The sequence below is a fragment of the Protopterus annectens genome, chromosome 1.part1 (genome assembly GCF_019279795.1).
Source record: "Protopterus annectens isolate FY-2018-M chromosome 1.part1, PAN1.0, whole genome shotgun sequence".
In the NCBI taxonomy this organism is placed as follows: Eukaryota; Metazoa; Chordata; order Ceratodontiformes; family Protopteridae; genus Protopterus; species Protopterus annectens.
The window spans coordinates 1,524,195,127-1,524,220,612 of NC_056726.1; the positions used below are offsets into that span (position 1 = coordinate 1,524,195,127).

General features: G+C 40.5%; 1 protein-coding gene across 5 annotated transcripts in view; it reads left to right on the forward strand.

Annotated features, from left to right (window-relative positions):
- COL16A1 (collagen type XVI alpha 1 chain) overlaps positions 1 to 25,486 on the forward strand; it is a 3,146,845-nt gene that overhangs the window by 2,690,660 nt on the left and 430,699 nt on the right. The gene's annotated exons all lie outside the window — the stretch shown is intronic.

The following is a 25,486-nucleotide window of genomic DNA, read 5'->3' on the forward strand; positions in this document are numbered from 1 at the left end:
CATAATATGTAATAATTGTCAGTATTCCACTCAGCATCATTATAGCCATTTGCAATACATTCCTCATTGTTACATTAACTACCACCACTGTGTTCAGGATTGTCACAGTCACCACTACTACAGGCAGCACAACTAAATTCATCATCACTACCTTCAGCATAATTACATTCACCATCACTGCTTTCAGTACCATTGCTGTCACCACCAATAAATTCAGGAGTGTTATAGTTACCACCAGTACAATCCAGTACCATTATAATCATTACCAGTACAATCCAGTACCATTATAATCATTACCAGTACAATCCAGTACCATTATAATCATTACCAGTACAATCCAGTACCATTATAATCATTACCAGTGCATTTTCATTGTTACAGTTAATATGAGAACATTCAGCACCATTATAGTAACCTTGTTACACTACATTCAGAATGACTGCATTCAGCATCACTTCTTACTGTGTTATTAATACAGTCACTATCATCAATGTCACCCCTGCACTATCACTGCATTCAACATTGTTACACCCACCATCAGCACCATCACCATCACTCATGCATTATCACTACATTCAGCATTGTTACACCCACCATTAGCACCATCACCATCACTCATGCACTATCTCCACATTCAACATTGTTACACCTACTATCATCACCATCACTCATGCATTATCACTACATTCAGCATTGTTACACCAACCATCACCATCAGTGTCACTCACTCATCATCACTACACTCAGCATTGTTACACCCACTATCACCATCACTCATTCATTATCACTACATTCAGCATTGTTACACCCATCATCACCATCGGTGTCACTCATTCATTATCACAACATTCAGCATTGTTACACCCACCATCATCACCATCACAGCCACTCATGCATTATCATTACATTCAGCATTGTTACACTCACCATCATCACCATAACTCATGCATTGTTAATACATTCAACATTGTTACAGTCACCATCATCACCATCAGTGTCACTCATGCGTTATCAGCATCGGTACACTCACCATCATCACCATAAGTGTCACTCATTCATTACTACATTCAGCATCATTACACTCACCATCATCACCATCAGCATCACTCATTCATTATCACTACATTCAGCATTGTTACAACCACCATCACCATCACAATCACTCATGCATTATCACTACATTCAGCATTGTTACAGTCACCATCACCATCAGCGTCACTCATGCATTATCAATACATTCAGCATTGTTACAGTCACCATCATCACCATCAGTGTCACTCATGCATTATTCCTACAGTCAGCATTGTTACAACCACCATCATCACCATCAGGTCACTCATTCATTATCACTGCATTCAGCATTGTTACAGTCACCATCACCATCAGCGTCACTCATGCATTATCAATACATTCAGCATTGTTACAGTCAGCATCATCACCATCAGTGTCACTCATGCATTATCACTACATTTGGCATTGTTACACCCATCTTCATCACCGTCAGTCGTGCATTATCACTGCATTCACAATGGTTATACTTATCATCACCAGCAGCGTCATTCATTCATTATCACTGCATTCAGCATAGTAACACCCACCATCATCACCATCAGTGTCACTCATGCATTATCACTACATTCAGCATTGTTATACTCACCATCATCGCCATCACTCATTCATTATAACTACATTCAGCATTGTTACACCCACCATCATCACCATCAGTGTCACTCATTCATTATCACTACAATCAGCATTGTTACAGTCACCATCACCATAAGCGTCTCTCATGCATTATCAATACATTCAGCATTGTTACAGTCACCATCATCACCATCAGTGTCACTCATGCATTATCCGTACAGTCACCATTGTTACAACCACCATCATCACCTTCAAAATCACTCATGTATTATCATTACATTCAGCATTGTTACACTCACTATCATCACCATCACTCATGCATTATCACTACATTCAGCATTGTTACACTTACCATCATCACCATCAGCGTCACTCATTCATTATTACTACATTCAGCATTGTTACACTCACCATCATCACCATCACTCATGCATTGTCAATACATTCAGCATTGTTACACTCACCATCATCACCATCACTCATGCATTATCAATACATTCAGCATTGTTACACTCACCATCATCACCATCATTCATGCATTGTGAATACATACAGCATTGTTACACTCACCATCATCACCATCACTCATGCATTATCAATACATTCAGCATTGTTACAGTCACCATCATCACCATCAATGCCACTCATGCATTATGACTACATTCAGCATTATTACACTCATCTTCCTCACCATCAGTCATGCATTATCTCTACATTCACCACTGTTATACCCACCATCACCATCAGCGTCACTCATTCATTATCACTACATTCATTATCACTACATTCAGCATTGTTACAGTCACCATCATCACCATCACTCATGTATTATCACTACATTCAGCATTGTTACACTCACCATCACCATCATTCATGCATTATCACTACATTCAGCATTGTTACACTCACCGGCATCACCATCATTCATGCATTATCACTACATTCAGCACTGTTATACTCACCATCACCTTCACAGTCACTCATTCATTATCAAAACATTCAGTATTGTTACAGTGACCATCACCATCAGCATCACTCATGCATTATCAATACATTCATCATTGTTACAGTCACCACCATCAGTGTCACTCATGCATTATCCCTACAGTCAGCATTGTTACACCCACCATCATCACCATCAAAATCACTCATGTATTATCACTACATTCAGCATTGTTATAGCCACCATCATCACCATCACTCATGCAGTATCACTACATTCAGCATTGTTACAGTCACCGTCATCACAAACAGTGTTATTCATGGATTATCACTACATTCAGCATTCTTACAGTCACCATCATGACCATCAGTGTCACTCATGCATTATCACTACATTCAACATTGTTACACCCGCCATCATCACCATCAGTGTCACTCATTCATTACTATTTCTTACGCACTCACCATCATGACAATCAGGCGTCACTCCCATTCGTATCACTACATTCAGCATTGGTGCAGTCACGCATCACCATCAGCATCGCGCCATTATCAATACATTCAGCATTGTTACAGTCACCATCATCACCATCAGTGTCACTCATGCATTATCACTACATTCAGCATTGTTACACTCACCATCATCACCATCATTCATGCATTATCACTACATTCAGCATTGTTACACCCGCCATCATCACCATCAGTGTCACTCATTCGTTATCACTACATTTAGCATTGTTACAGTCACCATCATCACCATCAGTGTCACTCATGCAATATCACTACATTCGGCATTGTTACACTCATCTTCATCACCATTACCATCAAACATGCATTATCACTACATTCACCACTGATACACCCACCATCAACATCAGCGTTACTAATTCATTATCACTACATTCAGCATTGTTACATGCACCATCACCATCAGTGTCACTCATTCATTATCACTGCATTCAGCATAGTTACACCCACCATCATCACCATCAGTGTCACTCATTCATTATCACTGCATTCAGCATTGATACACCCACCATCATCACCATCATTCATGAATTATCACTACATTCAGCATTGCTGTACTCACCATCATCAGCATCACTCATGCATTATCAATACATTCAGCATTGTTACATTCACCATCAACACCATCAGTGTCACTCTTGCATTATCACTACATTCAACATTGTTACACTCACCATCATCACCATCAGTCATGCATTATCACTACATTCAGCACTGTTATACTCATCATCATCACCATCAGTGTCATTCAAGCATTATCACTACATTCAGCATTGTTACGCTCATCATCATCACCATCAGTCATGCATTATCACTACATTCAGCACTGTTATACCCACCATCACCATCAGTATCACTAATTCATTATCAGTGCATTCAGAATTGTTACACCCACCATCATCACCATCAGTGTCACTTATGCATTATCACTACATTCAGCATTGATACAGTCATCATCACCATCAGTGTCACTCATTCATTATCACTACATTCAGCATTGTTGCAGCCACCATCACCATCACTGTCACTCATTAATTATCACTACATTCAGCATTGTTACACCCATCATAATCACCATCACCTTCACTCATACATTATCACTACATTCAGCATTGCTACACTCGCCATCATCACCATCACTCATGCATTATCAATACATTCAGCATTGTTACAGTCACCATCATCACTATCAGTGTCACTCATGCAATATCACTACATTCAGCATTGTTACATTCATCTTCATCACCATTACCATCAGGCATGCATTATCACTACATTAACCACTGTTATACCCACCATCACCATCAGCGTCACTCATTCATTATCACTACATTCAGCATTGTTACACGCGCAATCACCATCAGCGTCACTCATTCATTATCACAACATTCAGCATTGTTATACTCACCATCATCACCATCAGTGTCACTCATGCATTATCACTACATTCAGCATTGTTACACCCACCATCATCACCATCGCCCATTCATTATCACTACATTCAGCATTGTTACACTCACCATCATCACCATCAGTGTCACTCATTCATTATCACTACATTCATCATTGTTATACTCACCATCATCACTCATGCATTATCAATACATTCAGCATTGTTACACTCACCATCATCACCGTCAGCATCACTCATTCATTATCACTACATTCAGCATTGTTACACGTGCAATCACCATCAGTGTCACTCATTCATTATCACTACATTCAGTGCTGTTATACTCACCATCATCACCATCAGTGTCACTCATTCATTATCACTACATTCAGCATTGTTACACCCACCATAATCACCATCACTCATACATTATCACTACATTCAGCATTGTTATACTCACCATCATCACCATCATTCATGCATTATCAATATATTCAGCATTGTTACACTCACCATCATCACCATCAGCATCACTCATTCATTATTACAACATTCAGCATTGTTACACCCACCATCACCATCAGTGTCACTCTTGTATTATCAATACATTCAGCATTGTTACACCCACCATCATCACCATCACTCATTCATTATCACTACATTCAGCATTGTTACAATCACCATCACTATCAGTGTCACTCATGCATTACCACTACATTCAGCATTGTTACACTCACCATCATCACCATCACTTATGCATTATCAATACATTCAGCATTGTTGCAGTCACCATCATCACCAACAGTGTCACTCATGCATTGTCACTACATTCAGCATTGATACAGTCACGATCATCACCATCAGTGTCACCCATTCATCATCTCTACATTCAGCATTCTTACACCTATCATCACCATCAGCATCACTCATTCATTATCACAACATTCAGCATTGTTACACCCACCATCATCACCATCAGTGTCACTCTTGCATTATCAGTACATTCAGCATTGTTACACCCACCATCATCACCATCAGTGTCACTCATTTATTATCACTACTTTCAGCATTGTTACTCCCACAATCACCATCAGTGCACTTATTCATTATCACTATATTCAGCATTGTTATACTCATCATCATCATCACCATCAGTGTCATTCAAGCATTATCACTACATTCAGCATTGTTATACTCATCATCAATCAGTCATGCATTATCACTACATTCAGCACTGTTATATCCACCTTCACCATCAGCATCACTCATTCATTATCATGACATTCAGCATTGTTATACTCACCATCATCACCATCAGTGTCATACATGCATTATCACTACATTCAGCATTGATACAGTCATCATCATTACCATCAGTGTCACTCATTCATTATCACTACATTTAGCATTGTTACACACGCCATCACCATCAGCATCACTCATTCATTATCACTACATTTAGAATTGTTGTCACTCATTCATTATCACAGCATTCAGCATTGTTATGTCCACCATCATCACCATCATTCATGCATTATCACTATATTTAGCATTATTATACTCACCATCATCACCATCATTCATGAATTATCACTACATTCAGCATTGTTGCAGTCACCATCACCACCATCAATGTCACTCATTCATTATCACTACATTCAGCATTGTTACACGCACCATCATCACCATCAGTGTCACTCATGCATTATCACTGCATTCAGCATTGTTATACTCACCATCATCACCATCACTCATGCATTATAACTACATTCAGCATTGTTACACTCACCATCATCACCATCACTCATGCATTATCAATACATTCAGCATTGTTACAGTCACCATCATCACCATCAGTGTCCCTCGTGCAATATCACTAAATTCAGCATTGTTACACTCATCTTCATCACCATTACCATCAGGCATGCATTATCACTACATTAACCACTGTTTTACCCACCATCATCACCATCACTCATGCATTATCAATACATTCAGCATTGTTACACTCACCATCATCACCATCAGCATCACTCATTCATTATTACTACATACAGCATTGTTACACCCACCATCACCATCAGTGTCACTCTTGCATTATCAATACATTCAGCATTGTTACACCCACCATCATCACCATCACTCATTCATTATCACTACATTCAGCATTGTTACATTCACCATCATCACCATCACTTATTCATTATCAATACATTCAGCATTGTTGCAGTCACCATCATCACCAACAGTGTCACTCATGCATTGTCACTACATTCATCATCGATACAGTCACCATCATCACCATCAGTGTCACCGATTCATCATCACTACATTCAGCATTGTTACAACTACCATCACCATCAGCATCACTCATTAATTATCACAACATTCAGCATTGTTACACCCACCATTATCACCATCAGCGTCTCTCATGCACTAGTACTACATTCAGCATTGTTATAATCACCATCATTATCATCACTCATGTATTATCACTACATTCAGCATTGTTACACTCACCATTATCACCATCACTCATGCATTATCAATGCATCCAGCATTGTTAGAGTCACCATCATCACCATCAGTGTCACTCATGCATTATCACTACAATCAGCCATCATCACCATCAGTGTCAATCACTCATTATCAGTATATATAGCATTGTTGCACCCACCATCACCATCAGCATCACTCATTCATTATCATGACATTCAGTGTTGTTATACTCACCATCATCATCATCAATGTCATTCATGCATTATCACTACATTCAGCATTGCTACACTCACCAACACCATTACTCATGCATTATCACTACATTCAGCACTGTTATACCAACCATTACCATCAGTGTCACTCATGCATTATCACTACATTCAGCACTGTTATACCCACCATTACCATCAGTGTCATTCATGCATTATAACTACATTCAACATTGTTATAGCCACCATCATCACCATCATCATCACTCATTCATTATCCCTACACTCAGCATTGTTGCACCCACCATCTTCACCATCAGTGTCACTCATACATTATCACTACATTCAGCATTGTTACAGTCACCATCATCACCATCAGTGGCATTCATTCATTATCACTACATTCAGCATTGTTACAGTCACCATCATCACCATCAGTGGCATTCATTCATTATCACTACATTCAGCATTGTTACACTCATCTTCATCACCATTACCATCAAACATGCATTATCACTACATTCACCACTGATACACCCACCATCAACATCAGCGTTACTAATTCATTATCACTACATTCAGCATTGTTACATGCACCATCACCATCAGTGTCACTCATTCATTATCACTGCATTCAGCATAGTTACACCCACCATCATCACCATCAGTGTCACTCATTCATTATCACTGCATTCAGCATTGATACACCCACCATCATCACCATCATTCATGAATTATCACTACATTCAGCATTGCTGTACTCACCATCATCAGCATCAGTCATGCATTATCAATACATTCAGCATTGTTACACTCACCATCATCACCATCAGTGTCACTCTTGCATTATCAGCACATTCAGCATTATTACACCCACCATCATCATCATCAGTCATGCACTATCACTACATTCAGCACTGTTATACTCATCATCATCACCATCAGTGTCATTCAAGCATTATCACTACATTCAGCATTGTTACGCTCATCATCATCACCATCAGTCATGCATTATCACTACATTCAGCACTATTATACCCACCATCACCATCAGTATCACTAATTCATTATCACTGCATTCAGAATTGTTACACCCGCCATCACCATCAGTGTCACTTATGCATTATCACTACATTCAGCATTGATACAGTCATCATCACCATCAGTGTCACTCATTCATTATCACTACATTCAGCATTGTTGCAGCCACCATCACCATCACTGTCACTCATTAATTATCACTACATTCAGCATTGTTACACCCATCATAATCACCATCACCTTCACTCATACATTATCACTACATTCAGCATTGCTACACTCGCCATCATCACCATCACATCCATTATCAATACATTCAGCATTGTTACAGTCACCATCATCACTATCAGTGTCACTCATGCAATATCACTACATTCAGCATTGTTACATTCATCTTCATCAGCACTACCATCAGGCATGCATTATCACTACATTAACCACTGTTATACCCACCATCACCATCAGCGTCACTCATTCATTATCACTACATTCAGCATTGTTACACGCGCAATCACCATCAGCGTCACTCATTCATTATCACTACATTCAGCGTTGTTATACTCACCATCATCACCATCAGTGTCACTCATGCATTATCACTACATTCAGCATTGTTACACCCACCATCATCACCATCGCTCATTCATTATCACTACATTCAGCATTGTTACACTCACCATCATCACCATCAGTGTCACTCATTCATTATCACTACATTCAGCATTGTTATACTCACCATCATCACCATCACTCATGCATTATCAATACATTCAGCATTGTTACACTCACCATCATCACCATCAGCATCACTCATTCATTATCACTACATTCAGCATTGTTACACGTGCAATCACCATCAGCGTCACTCATTCATTATCACTACATTATCACCATCAGTGGCTTTCATGCACATTACATTCACATTCAGCATTGTTTACCATCATCACATCACCATCACTCGCCGTATCATTCCGCGTTATTGCCTCCACCACCATCACTGTCAGCATCACTCATTCATAATCACTACATTCAGCATTGTTACATGTGCAATCACCATCAGCGTCACTTATTCATTATCACTACATTCAGCATTGTTACAGTCACCATCATCACCATCACTCATGTATTATCACTACATTCAGCATTGTTACACTCACCGGCATCACCATCATTCATGCATTATCACTACATTCCACACTGTTATACTCACCATCACCTTCACAGTCACTCATTCATTATCAAAACATTCAGTATTGTTACAGTGACCATCACCATCAGCATCACTCATGCATTATCAATACATTCATCATTGTTACAGTACCATCATCACCATCAGTGTCACTCATGCATTATCCCTACAGTCAGCATTGTTACACCCACCATCATCACTATCAAAATCACTCATGTATTATCACTACATTCAGCATTGTTATACCCACCATCATCACCATCACTCATGCATTATCACTACATTCAGCATTGTTACAGTCACCGTCATCACAAACAGTGTTATTCATGTATTATCACTACATTCAGCATTGTTATACCCACCATCATCACCATCACTCATGCATTATCACTACATTCAACATTGTTACACTCACCATCATCACCATCAGTGTCACTCATTCATTACTACATTCAGATTTCTTACACTCACCATCATGACAATCAGCGTCACTCATTCATTATCACTACATTCAGCATTGATACAGTCACCATCACCATCAGCGTCACACATGCATTATCAATACATTCAGCATTGTTACAGTCACCATCATCACCATCAGTGTCACTCATGCATTATCCCTACAGTCAGCATTGTTACAACCACCATCATCACCATCAAAATCACTCCTGTATTATCACTACATTCAGCATTGTTACACTCACCATCATCACCATCAGTGTCATTCATTATCACTACATTCAGCATTGTTACACCCACCATCATCACCATCAGTGTCACTCATTCATTATCACTACATTCAGCATTGTTACACCCACCATCATCACCATCAGTGTCACTCATTCATTATCACTACATTCCTGTACACCCACCATCATCACCATCAAACATGCATCACCATCAATTTCATTATCACTACATTCAGCATTGTTGCACTCACCATCATCAGCATCACTCATGCGTATCAATACATTCAGCATTGTTAAATTCACCATCAACACCATCAGTATATCTTGCATTATCAGTACATTCAGCATTATTTACCATCATCCAGCATTGTTGTCACTCATGGTTTCCAAACATTATCACTGCATTCAGCATTGTTACAGTCACCATCATCACCATCAGTGTCACTCATGCGTTATCACTACATTCAACGCAATTGCCAGCGCATACTTATCAGTATCACTGAATTCATTATCAGTGCATTCCAGAATTGTTACACCCACCATCATCACCATCAGTCATGCATTATCACTACATTCAGCACTGTTATAACCACTCATCATCATCACCATCAGTGTCACTCATTCATTATCACTACATTCAGCATTGTTGCAGCCACCATCACCATCACTGTCACTCATTAATTATCACTACATTCAGCATTGTTACACCACCATAAATCATCATCACCTTCACTCATACATTACCACTACATTCAGCATTGCTACCCTCACCATCATCACCATCACTCATGCATTATCAATACATTCAGCATTGTTACAGTCACCATCATCACTATCAGTGTCACTCATGCAATATCACTACATTCAGCATTGTTACATTCATCTTCATCACCATTACCATCAGGCATGCATTATCACTACTTTAACCACTGTTATACCCACCATCACCATCAGCGTCACTCATTCATTATCACTACATTCAGCATTGGTACACGCGCAATCACCATCAGCGTCACTCATTCATTATCACTACATTCAGTGTTGTTATACTCACCATCATCACCATCAGTGTCACTCATGCATTATCACTACATTCAGCATTGCTACACCCACCATCACCACCATCGTTCATTCATTATCACTACATTCAGCATTGTTACACTCACCATCATCACCATCAGTGTCACTCATTCATTATCACTACATTCAGCATTGTTATACTCACCATCATCACTCATGCATTATCAATACATTCAGCATTGTTACACTCACCATCATCACTGTCAGCATCACTCATTCATTATCACTACATTCAGCATTGTTACACGTGCAATCACCATCAGCGTCACTCATTCATTATCACTACATTCAGCGCTGTTATACTCAACATCATCAAAATCAGTGAAACTCATGCATTATCACTACATTCAGCATTGTTACACCCACCATCATCACCATTGTTCATTCATTATCACTACATTCAGCATTGTTACAGTCACCATCACCACCATCTGTGTCACTCATTCATTATCACTACATTCAGCATTGTTACACCCACCATAATCACCATCACCATCACTCATACATTATCACTACATTCAGCATTGTTATACTCACCATCATCACCATCATTCATGCATTATCAATATATTCAGCATTGTTACACTCACCATCATCACCATCAGCATCACTCATTCATTATTACAACATTCAGCATTGTTACACCCACCATCACCATCAGTGTCACTCTTGTATTATCAATACATTCAGCATTGTTACACCCACCATCATCACCATCACTCATTCATTATCACTACATTCAGCATTGTTACAATCACCATCGCTATCAGTGTCACTCATGCATTACCACTACATTCAGCATTGTTACACTCACCATCATCACCATCACTTATGCATTATCAATACATTCAGCATTGTTGCAGTCACCATCATCACCAACAGTGTCACTCATGCATTGTCACTACATTCAGGATTGATACAGTCATGATCATCACCATCAGTGTCACCCATTCATCATCTCTACATTCAGCATTCTTACACCTATCATCACCATCAGCATCACTCATTCATTATCACAACATTCAGCATTGTTACACCCACCATCATCACCATCAGTGTCACTCTTGCATTATCAGTACATTCAGCATTGTTACACCCACCATCATCACCATCAGTGTTACTCATTTATTATCACTACTTTCAGCATTGTTACTCCCACAATCACCATCAGTGCACTTATTCATTATCACTATATTCAGCATTGTTATACTCATCATCATCACCATCAGTGTCATTCAAGCATTATCACTACATTCAGCATTGTTATACTCATCATCAATCAGTCATGCATTATCACTGCATTCAGCACTGTTATATCCACCTTCACCATCAGCATCACTTATTCATTATCATGACATTCAGCATTGTTATACTCACCATCATCACCATCAGTGTCATACATGCATTATCACTACATTCAGCATTGATACAGTCATCATCATTACCATCAGTGTCACTCATTCATTATCACTACATTTAGCATTGTTACACACGCCATCACCATCAGCATCACTCATTCATTATCACTACATTTAGAATTGTTACACGCACCATAATCGCCATCACCATCACTCATTCATTATCACGGCATTCAGCATTGTTATGTCCACCATCATCACCATCATTCATGCATTATCACTATATTTAGCATTATTATACTCAGCATCATCACCATCATTCATGAATTATCACTACATTCAGCATTGTTGCAGCCACCATCATCACCATCACTGTCACTCATTCATTATCACTACATTCAGCATTGTTACACCCACCATCATCACCAACAATGTCACTCATGCATTATCACTGCATTCAGCATTGTTATACTCACCATCATCACCATCACTCATGCATTATAACTACATTCAGCATTGTTACACTCACCATCATCACCATCACTCATGCATTATCAATACATTCAGCATTGTTACAGTCACCATCATCACCATCAGTGTCACTCGTGCAATATCACTAAATTCAGCATTGTTACACTCATCTTCATCACCATTACCATCAGGCATGCATTATCACTACATTAACCACTGTTTTACCCACCATCATCACCATCACTCATGCATTATCAATACATTCAGCATTGTTACACTCACCATCATCACCATCAGCATCACTCATTCATTATTACTACATTCAGCATTGTTACACCCACCATCACCATCAGTGTCACTCTTGCATTATCAATACATTCAGCATTGTTACACCCACCATCATCACCATCACTCATTCATTATCACTACATTCAGCATTGTTACATTCACCATCATCACCATCACTTATTCATTATCAATACATTCAGCATTGCTGCAGTCACCATCATCACCAACAGTGTCACTCATGCATTGTCACTACATTCATCATCGATACAGTCACCATCATCACCATCATCACCATCAGTGTCACCGATTCATCATCACTACATTCAGCATTGTTACAACTACCATCACCATCAGCATCACTCATTAATTATCACAACATTCAGCATTGTTACACCCACCATTATCACCATCAGCGTCTCTCATGCACTAGTACTACATTCAGCATTGTTATAATCACCATCATTATCATCACTCATGTATTATCACTACATTCAGCATTGTTACACTCACCATTATCACCATCACTCATGCATTATCAATGCATCCAGCATTGTTAGAGTCACCATCATCACCATCAGTGTCACTCATGCATTATCACTACAATCAGCCATCATCACCATCAGTGTCAATCACTCATTATCAGTATATTCAGCATTGTTGCACCCACCATCACCATCAGCATCACTCATTCATTATCATGACATTCAGTGTTGTTATACTCACCATCATCATCATCAATGTCATTCATGCATTATCACTACATTCAGCATTGCTACACTCACCATCACCATTACTCATGCATTATCACTACATTCAGCACTGTTATACCAACCATTACCATCAGTGTCACGCATGCATTATCACTACATTCAGCACTGTTATACCCACCATTACCATCAGTGTCATTCATGCATTATCACTACATTCAACATTGTTATAGCCACCATCATCACCATCATCATCACTCATTCATTATCCCTACACTCAGCATTGTTGCACCCACCATCATCACCATCAGTGTCACTCATACATTATCACTACATTCAGCATTGTTACAGTCACCATCATCACCATCAGTGGCATTCATTCATTATCACTACATTCAGCATTGTTACAGTCACCATCATCACCATCAGTTTCACTGAAGCATTATCACTGCATTCAACATTGTTATACCTACCATCATCACCATCATTCATGCATTATCACTACATTCAGCATTGTTACACTCACCATCATCACCATCACTCATACATTATCATTACATTCAGCATTGTCACACTCACCATCACCACCATCAGTGTCACTCATTCATTATTACTACATTCAGCATTGTTATACCCACCATCATCACCATCAGTGTCACTCTTGCATTATCAATACATTCAGCATTGTTAGTCCCGCCATCATCACCATCAGTGTCACTCATTTATTATCACTACATTTAGCATTGTTACACCCAACATCATCACCATCAGTGTCACTCATTCATTATTACTACATTCAGCATTGTTACACCCACCATCATCACCATCAGTGTCATTCATGTATTATCACTACATACAGCAAAGTTATAGCCATCATCACCATCAGCGTCACTCATTCATTATCCCTACAATCAACATTGTTACACCCACCATCATCACCATCAGTGTCACTCATTCATTATCACTACATTCAGCATTGTTACAGTCACCATCATCACCATCAGTGGCATTCATTAATTATCACTACATTCAGCATTATTGCAGTCACCATCATCACCATCAGTTTCACTGAAGCATTATCACTGCATTCAACATTGTTATACCCACCATCATCACCATCATTCATGCATTATCACTACATTCAGCATTGTTACACTCACCATCATCACCATCACTCATACATTATCATTACATTCAGCATTGTTACACTCAACATCGCCACCATCAGCATCACTCATTTATTATCACTACATTTAGCATTGTTACACCCACCATCATCACCATCAGTGTCACTCATTCATTATCACTACATTTAGCATTGTTACACCCAACATCATCACCATCACTCATTCATTATCACTACATTCAGCATTGTTACAATCAGCATCACTATCAGTGTCACTCATGCATTACCACTACATTCAGCATTGTTACACTCACCATCATCGCCATCACTTATGCATTATCAATATATTCAGCATTGTTGCAGTCACCATCATCAGCAACACTGTCACTCATGCATTGTCACTACATTCAGCATCGATACAGTCACCATCATCACCATCAGTGTCACTCATTCATCATGACTACATTCAGCATTGTTACACCCACCATCACCATCAGCATCACTCATTCATTATCACAACATTCAGCATTGTTATACTCACCATCATCACCATCATCTCTCATGCATTAGCACTACATTCAGCATTGTTACAGTCACCATCATCACAATCACTCATGTATTATCACTACATTCAGCATTCTTACAGTCACCATCACCATCAGTGGCACTCATTCATCATGACTACATTCAGCATTGTTACACCCACCATCATCACCATCAGCATCACTCATTCATTATCACAACATTCAGCATTGTTATACTCACCATCATCACCATCATCTCTCATGCATTAGCACTACATTCAGCATCGATACAGTCACCATCATCACCATCAGTGGCACTCATTCATCATGACTACATTCAGCATTGTTACACCCACCATCATCACCATCAGCGTCTCTCATGCATTAGTACTACATTCCGCATTGTTACAATCATAGGTTCATAGGTTCATAGGTTCATACTAGGCTATCTGCCCTAGGGCATTTATAAGCCTAGCCAGAGTGTGTGTGGCTTTCACCACCCCTTAGGATGAGAATACTATACCCATTAGTTTGCTGTGCCTTTGTCCAGCAGTGACACAGAGATGATTCCCGGGGTAAACCTATGATCTCCCATCCACTCGTCAAGATTTCTCTTGAACAGAGTCAGTGAGGGGCTCTGCCTCACATGGACTGGGATTCTGTTCCATAGTGTAGGGAGTCTCTGGGTGATGAATCTGTCCCTCCAGCACGTCCTATTTATATCCATGTTGAGGTTTAAGTCTCTTGCTCTCGTGGCTCTGGTGGATTTGGATTTTTTGAGGTGGAGCATGTCCATTAATTCCGGGTTGGACATGGCCTTGTATGTCAGGCACAGATCACCTCGAGCAGACGGTATGCGACTGAATAGAGCTGGAGTTTCTTCAGTCGGGCATCGTATGACATATGTTTGAGCCCCTTTATCTTTGGTGAGGAACTTTTGGGTCTTTCCAACTGCTGCAGGTGTCGGGTAAGGTACATTCGAATGGGCGTTGTACTCAATCATTGGTCTGATAAGTGAAGAGTACATGGGTACAATGACCTCTCCTGATCTGGATGTGAATCCCTTCATGATCAGGTGGGCAATGTAGAAGGTCTTCCTAACCACTTTGGCAATGTAGTGTCAAAAGAGGTTACTGTCAACTTGGGTCCCCAGGTCCCTGATAACTTCTTCCGTGTTTAATGGATTACCACCTATGTGGTAATTAGGGGTTACCTTGTTTTTCCCAAAGGGTATGACTATACATTTTTGGCATTTAGCTTAAGGCCATGGCTCTGGCACCAGTTATCCATTTCTATGAGACCTCTCTGAGGATGTCTGTGTCTGATGGAGTGTCAATTATGGTGCCCAGTTTGCAGTCATCTGCAAATTTTGTCAGCCACAATCCCCCTATGTTTGCCTGCACTTCAGAAAAATAAATGCCGAACAACAGGGGGCCCAGGACTGAGCCCTGTGGGACACCGCTCGTGACCGGCTTAGTCTGACATGGCACCAGCAACTCTAACCCTGTGTGTTCTGTCCTTGAGCCAGTTTGCAACCCATCTTGTGACATATGGGTTTTACATCTAAGCTGGTGAGCTTTTCTATGATGCCCAAGTGGGGTATTGTGTCTAACGCTTTTGCTAGGTCAAGGTAGGCTGTGTGAACTGCCTTACCCTCATCAATGGCCTTAGTGACCATTTCGAAAAAGTCGACCAAGTTCAAGAGGCAGGATCTGCCCTTGACAAAGCCAAATTGGGTAGGATCCAGTGTCTGTAGGTCCCCAATGTCTTTATTTATGAGTTCCATTATGATCCTCTCCATAGCTTTGCAGACAAGGCTCGTCAAGCTTATGGGGTGGTAATTTCCAGGGTCCGTAGAAGCATCGTCTTTGTGGAGTGGGACCACAGTTGCCGTACGCCATTCTTTGGGTACGTATCCTGTAGTAAGGCTAAGATTAAACAGCAGCCTTATGTGTGGGTTTAGTTTCTCATTGAGTTCGTGTAGCACACAGCCGGGGACACCGTCCTGTCCCATTGATGCTGTGTTTTTTGCTTTAGAGAGCAGCTCTCACCTGGGCATCTGAGATGTTTGGGAGGCTAGACACTGGTGGGATAGATATTTCTCCTTTGGGGAAGGAGGGAGAAATTTGCACTGAACCTGTCTGCCAGTATGTTGGCAATGTCTGTGGGTTCAGTGATTTTTTTATAATTTTGGACTAATTCTGAGCATATCTGGGAGTTTCCACCCAGGTTTCTAACATAGCTAAAGAAGGCCTTATGATTGTCTTTTGTGTCATTAGCGATTTTTCTCTCAAAGTTGGCCTTGGATGATTTTATGAGTGATCGTAGTTTTGCTAGTATTGATCAGAGATGCCTTCCCTTTTAGGATTTTGCTCTGTCATGTAGTAGCTTTCTCCTCTTGTTGTAGAGTTTGTTTATGGCTGGGGTCCACCAGACCCGGCCTGCCTTTGGTGGAAAGAGTCTTGATTTTATTAGGGATTGCTTGATCCATACATTCCTGGAGGTGCTCATAGAAGCCATTTGTAAGGGTTTCAGCAGCGTGGGTTGTGGTTTCCACTGGCTGGGGCCTTGAGCGATACCACTCCAGTCTTAAGAAATGTGAAGTTTGCTTTTGAGAAGTTCTTCACTGTGGTCTTTTGCTGGGGTGGGCGGGATGTGGATCTCAATGAGATTAATTTATGGTCTGATCTCACCAATGAGGGATATACTTCCGGTGTGGAGCATTTTGTCCCCATGTTTGTGATGATCAGGTCTAGTATATTTTCTCCTCTTGTGGGAATGGTGACTAGTTGTTCCATAGCATTTGAGTTTATGAACTCCAGGAACCTTTGGGCTAGGGTGTTGGGGCTTGAGTAATGTTCCCAGTCTATGTTTGGGTAGTTGAAGTCACCCAATATGATGGTGTTTGGAGACATTCATACTCTCCAGTGTCTTCAGGAAGGCTGTGTGGGTTTCCTGAGTTTGAGAAGGTGGTCTGTAGCATGCTACAAACTGTAGGCCAGTTTTATCTATGGTTAATTGCATCTGGATGGTCTCTGATGCTTCGTGCGTTGCCACTAACCTGGAGGTGTGGGTATCCTTTATGAATATGGATACTCCCCCTCCTTTTGTGGTTCGGTCTGGATTTTGGGGCCAGAACGCATGATATGAGGTATAACCTGATAGTGCTGGGGTGCTCTCAGGAGCCTTGAACAAGGTTTCAGTCACAGCACAGACATCGATGTTCTCCATACAGAGGAGGGCTTCGAGAGCGTGCATCTTGAGGTTTAGACTTCTGGCATTGAGCAGTATTACCCTTAGTTTTTCTCCATTTTTGTTTTCTAGGGCGGTAGGTTTATCATTTGAGCCTTGCCTAAAAGGCACTATGGGGTTGCAAGAGCCTTTGCCAATATCCGGAAGCCAGGGTGACAGGTGCAAGCGTCCCTTGCTAAGCAGCATGGCTTGTCAAGCATGTCATCCCAGGCAGACAGACATTGATCCCCTTAGAATGACACCAGTAATTAAGCCAATTATTAAAGCTGATCATTTTGTCTCTGTATTGTGGCATCATTCTTGGTGAGGGTAGGATACTGCTCAGGGTCAGGGTCATACCGGCCTGGGCTACATAATCTGAGAGCTCCTCTATGTCTCTTTTCATGTAGTCCAGGGAGGTACGTCTCATGTCGTTCACACCAGCATGGACAATGACTGAGTCATACTTGTACTTGCTGTGGAGTGACCTGAGTGCTTGTGTTATGTGGCGGATTCTCACACCTGACAGGCAGCTTACTGTGATCTTTTCCTTGTTCAGTCTGGTGAGTGGGACGTCAGTGTGTCTGACTATGGAGTCACCTATAACAAGTATGTCTGGCATTGTGTTTGGCCTTAAGGGCTGTGACTGTTTAGCACACTGACTTTAAGAACTATGTGTTGCATGTCTTATGTCTTGAGGTGGCAGTTGCTTAGGTGTCTGCTTTGGAGGCCTCTGTGGTTTTGGTAGATTTTTGATCAGTGCCTCAGTATGTCTTTGTGTGTTTATGTGTTTGTTTTGCAGTTGTGATAGTTCTATGTGAAACTGGGTTTGTGGTGTGCGTGGTTTCCTTCTCCTCCTGTCTGGTCTTGCCAGCCCTGAGTTGAGAGAGCTCAGCCTCCAGTTTGGCTATAGTTGCATCTCTCACATGTATTTGTGTTTTGTGGGAGAAGGAGTGGGTTGTTCTGTGCACATGAGGCAATTGTAACATTGCCTCAAGATGCCCAGATTCACCAGCTGAACAGGAGAGGACGCTAGCAACTGACCCTTGACATGCTAGAAAAGTGAAAAGTTTGCTGTGTAACTGAGTCAGAAGGGACCTATAGGGAAATGGGTACTCAAGGGGATTCTAGGCTAATGTAGTACTTTGTTTAGTATATAAGTACTTTACCTATATAAAAATGCTTTAGGAGCAAGTGCTGAGCTTTTGAGATAGAGAATAGACTGTTTAGATTGCAAGTAGAGAAGTTCTAAGGGAAAAATTGAAGAGCAGACTTTACGGAGCCAGAAATAGTTTAACCGGCGCTGCCCGATGGTGCTCTATGGGCAACTCCGCGCTAAAGCGAGCTTTATAGCAGGGGGTTGAAAAGATCTAGGAAATCACCATCATTATCATCACTCATGTATTATCACTATATTCAGCATTGTTGCACTCACCATTATCACCATCACTCATGCATTATCAATACATCCAGCATTGTTACAGTCACCATCATCACCATCAATGTCACTCATGCATTATCACTACAATCAGCCATCATCACCATCAGTGTCAAGCATTCATTATCAGTAAATTCAGCATTGTTGCACCCACCATCACCATCAGCATCACTCATTCATTATCCCTACACTCAACATTGTTGCACCCACCATCATCACCATCAGTGTCACTCATACATTATCACTGCATTCAGCATTGTTACAGTCACCATCATCACCATCAGTGGCATTCATTCATCATCACTACATTAAGCATTGTTACAGTCACCATCATCACCAACAGTTTCACTGAAGCATTATCACTGCATTCAACATTGTTATACCCACCATCACCACCATCATTCATGCATTATCACTACATTCAGCATTGTTACACTCACCATCATCACCATCACTCATACATTATCATTGCATTCAGCATTGTTACACTCACCATCACCACCATCAGTGTCACTCATTCATTATTACTACATTCAGCATTGTTACACCCACCATCATCACCATCAGTGTCACGCTTGCATTATCAATACATTCAGCATTGTTAGACCCACCATCTCCATCTGTGTCACTCATTCATTATCACTACATTTAGCATTGTTACACCCACCATCATCACCATCACTCATTCATTATCACTACATTCAGCATTGTTACAATCAGCATCACTATCAGTGTCACTCATGCATTACCACTACATTCAGCATTGTTGCAGTCACCATCATCACCATCACTCATGCATTATCACTACATTCAGCATTGTTACACCCACCATCATCACCATCAGTGTCAATCATTCATTATCACTACATTCAGCATTGTTGCACCCACCATCAGCATCACTCATTCATTATCATGACATTCAGCATTGTTATACTCACCATCATCACCGTGTCATTCATGTATTATCACTACATTCAGCATTGCTACACTCACCATCACCATTACTCATGCATTATCACTACATTAAGCACAGTTATACCCACCATTACCATCAGTGTCATTCATGCATTATCACTACATTGAACACTGTTATATCCACCATCACCATCAGTGTCACTCATGCATTATCACTACATTCAGCATTGTTACACCCACCATCATCACCATCAGCATCACTCATGCATTAGCACTACATTCAGCATTGTTACATTCACCATCACCACCATCACTCATGCATTATCACTACATTCAGCATTGTTACACTCACCATCATCATCACTCATTCAGTATATCTGCATTCAGCATTGTTACACTCACCATCATCACCATCAGTGTCAATCATTCATTATTACTACATTCAGCGTTGTTACAGTCACCATCATCACTATCAGCGTCACTCATTCATTATCACTACATTCAGCATTGGTACATTCACCATCATCACCATCATTGATGTATTATCACTACATTCAGCATTGTTATACTCACCAACACCACCATCACTCATGCATTATCACTACATTCAGCATTGTTACACTCACCATCATCAACATCATTCATGTATGATCACAACATTCAGCATTGTTACACTAACCAGCATCACGATCACTCATGCATTATCTCTACATTCAGTATTGTTACACTCACCATCATCACCATCAGCATCACTCATTCATTATTACTACATTTAGCATTGTTACACCCACCATCACCATCAGTGTCATTCATGCATTATCACTACATTCAGCATTGTTATAGCCACCATCACCACCATCAGCATCACTCATTCATTATCCCTACACTCAGCATTGTTGCACCCACCATCATCACCATCAGTCTCACTCATACATTATCACTACATTCAGCATTGTTACAGTCAACATCATCACCATCAGTTTCACTCATACATTATCACTACATTCAGCATTGTTACAGTCACCATCATCACCATCAGTTTCACTCAAGCATTATCACTGCATTCAACATTGTTATATTCACCATCATCACCATCACTCATGCATTATCCCTACACTCAGCATTGTTGCACCCACCATCATCACCATCAGTCTCACTCATACATTATCACGACATTCAGCATTGTTACACTCACCATCATCAGTGTCAATCATTCATTATCACAACATTCAGCATTGTTACACCCACCATAATCACCATCACCATCACTCATACATTATCACTACATTCAGCATTGATATACTCACCATCTCACCATCACTCATGCATTATCAATACATTCAGCATTGTTACACTCACCATCATCACTATCAGCGTCACTCATTCATTATCACTACATTTAGCATTGTTACACCCACCATCATCACCGTCACTCATTCATTATCACTACATTCAGTATTGTTACAATCACGATCACTATCAGTGTCACTCATGCATAACCACTACATTCAGCATTGTTACACTCACCATCTTCACCATCACTTATGCATTATCAATACATTCAGCATTGCTACAGTCACCATCATCACCATCACGCATGCATTATCATTACATCCAGCATTGTTAAAGTCACCATCATCACCATCAGTGTCACTCATGCATTATCACTACATTCAGCATTGTTACACCCACCATCATCACCATCAGTGTCAATCATTCATTATCACTACATTCAGCATTGTTGCACCCACCATCACCATCAGCATCACTCATTCATTATCATGACATTCAACGTTGTTATACTCACCATCATCGCCATCAGTGTCATTCATGCATTTTCACTACATTCAGCATTGCTACACTCACCATCACCATTACTCATGCATTACCACTACATTCAGCACTGTTATACCCACCATTACTATCAGTGTCATTCATGCATTATCACTACATTGAGCACTGTTATACCCACCATCACCATCAGTGTCGCTCATGCATTATCACTACATTCAGCATTGTTACGCCCACCATCATCACCATCAGAAACACTGATGCATTAGCACTACATTCAGCATTGTTACATTCACCATCATCACCCTCATTCATGTATTATCACTACATTCAGCATTGTTATACACACCATCACCACCATCACGCATGCATTAACACTACATTCAGCATTGTTACAGTCACCATCATCAGCGTCACTCATTCATCATCACTACATTCAGCATTGTTACACCCACCATCATCACCATCAGTGTCATTCATACATTATCACTACATTCAGCATTGTTACACTCACCATCATCACCATCAACATCACTCATTCATTATTACTACATTCAGTATTGTTACAGTCACCATCATCACCACCAGCGTCACTCATTCATTATTACTACATTCAGCATTATTACACCCAACATCATCACCATCAGTGTCACTCATACATTATCACTACATTCAGCATTGTTACAGTCACCATCATCGCCATCAGTGTCATTCATGCATTATCACTACATTCAGCATTGTTACACTCACCATCACCACCATCACGCATGCATTATCACTACATTCAGCATTGTTTCAACCACCATCACCATCAGCGTCACTCATTCATTATCCCTACACTCAGCATTGTTGCACCCACCATCATCACCATCAGTGTCACTCATACATTATCACTACATTCAGCATTGTTACAGTCACCATCATCACTATCAGTGTCATTCATTCATTATCCCTACACTCAGCATTGTTGCACCCACCATCATCACCATCAATGTCACTCATACATTATCACTACATTCAGCATTGTTACAGTCACAGTCATCACCATCAGTGTCATTCATTCATTATCACTACATTTAGCAATGTTACACCCACCATCACCATCAGTGTCACTCATTCATTATCACTACATTTAGCATTGTTACACCCACCATCACCATCAGTGTCACTCATGCATTATCTCTACATTCAGCATTGTTACACCCACCATCATCGTCAGTTTCACTCTTGCATTATCCTTACATTCAGCATTGTTACACCCACCATCATCACCATCAGTGTCATTCATGCATTTTCAATACATTCAGCATTGTTACACCCACCATCATCACCATCAGCGTCACGCATTCATTATCACTACATTCAGCATTGTTACACCCACCATCACCATCACTCATGCATTATTAATACATTCAGTATTGTTACAGTCACCATAATCACCATCAGTGTCACTCATTCATTATTACTACATTCAGCATTGTTGCAGTCACCATCATCAGCGTCACTCATGCATTATCACTACATTCAGCATTGATACATCCACCATAATCACCATCACAATCACTCATACATTATCAATACATTCAGCATTGTTACACCTACCATCATCACCATCACTCATGCGTTATCACTACCGTAAGCATTGTTACACCGATCATCATCAGTGACACTCATGCATTATCAAAACATTCAGCATTGTTACACCCACCATCATCACCATCACTCATTTATTATCACTACATTCAGCATTGTTACAGTCACCATCACCACAATCAGTGTTATTCATGGATTATCACTCCATAGGTATCACAAGGGATAAGAAACTAAGAGTAATGCTACTCAACGCCAGAAGTCTAAACCTCAAGATGCACGCACTCAAAACTCTCCTTAGCATGGAGAACATCAATATCTGTGCAGTAACAGAAACCTGGTTCAAGGCTCCCGAGAGCACCCCAGCACTACCAGGTTATACCTCATACCATGCTTTTTATTTAAAACTTGGACCGAACCACAAAAGGAGGGGGAGTATCAATATTCGCCAAAGATACCCACACCTCCAGGTTGGTGGCAAAGCACGAAGCATCAGAGACTATCCATGTGCAACTAACAGTGGGTAAAACTGCCTTCCAGTTTATAGCCTGCTACAGACCACCCTCCCAAATCCAGGAACCCCACTCGGCCTTCCTGACAACACTGGAAAATATGAAGGTCTCTCCAAACACCATTATATTGGGTGACTTCAACTACCCAAACATAGACTGGGAGCATTACTCTGGCTCAACACCCTAGCCCAAAGGTTCCTAGAATTTATAAACTCAAATGCTATGGAACAACTTGTTACCACTCACAAGATGGGAAAACATACTGGACCTGATCATCACCAACATGGGGACTCTATGCTCCAGACCAGAAGTGTATCC